The sequence below is a fragment of the Bison bison genome, unplaced genomic scaffold (assembly GCF_000754665.1).
Source record: "Bison bison bison isolate TAMUID 2011002044 unplaced genomic scaffold, Bison_UMD1.0 scf7180017864492, whole genome shotgun sequence".
In the NCBI taxonomy this organism is placed as follows: domain Eukaryota; kingdom Metazoa; phylum Chordata; class Mammalia; order Artiodactyla; family Bovidae; genus Bison; species Bison bison.
In genome coordinates, this window is record NW_011495051.1 from 2,433,795 (window position 1) to 2,434,339 (window position 545).

The window sequence follows — 545 nt, forward strand, 5'->3', positions numbered from 1 at the left end:
ATCTGGTCTCTGCTTCTGATTTTCTCCTCTCCCTTTTTGATTTGCCCATCTTTAAAAGGAGTATGTTTCCATTTCATAAAGTTGTTTGCAGATTAAATGAATCAATGGACATAGGTATTGCTCCAGTTTGTTCCTCACCACCCCTCACCCTGCCATGAACTCCTATTCATACTTTAAAACCCACTGCACATTTTCCATTTCAGTGCACCTCCAGGAAAGTCTTTGGCTCTTCACTGTTCTCTGCTCTAGGCTCTCCCAGCACTTGACCCCATGAGTCTGGAAATAACTGCATATCCTTCTGTTTCCCCCACTGCCTTACTAGTGGAATGCTCCCTGAGGTTGCAGAATTACTCAGCTGGAAGCACATGAGAATGTTGTTGAATAAGTGTAAAGAGGGAGGGAAAGGGAAGGGAAAGGATACAACAGTGGGGAGCCAGGGAAGGTAGAGGAGCGAGGAAGGGCATTCAGCAGAGACCTTGGTGGGACAGATGGAGAGAGGGAGCCGGAAGGAGGTGGGCAGAGCCAGATGGGTGGGCAGGGGCGAC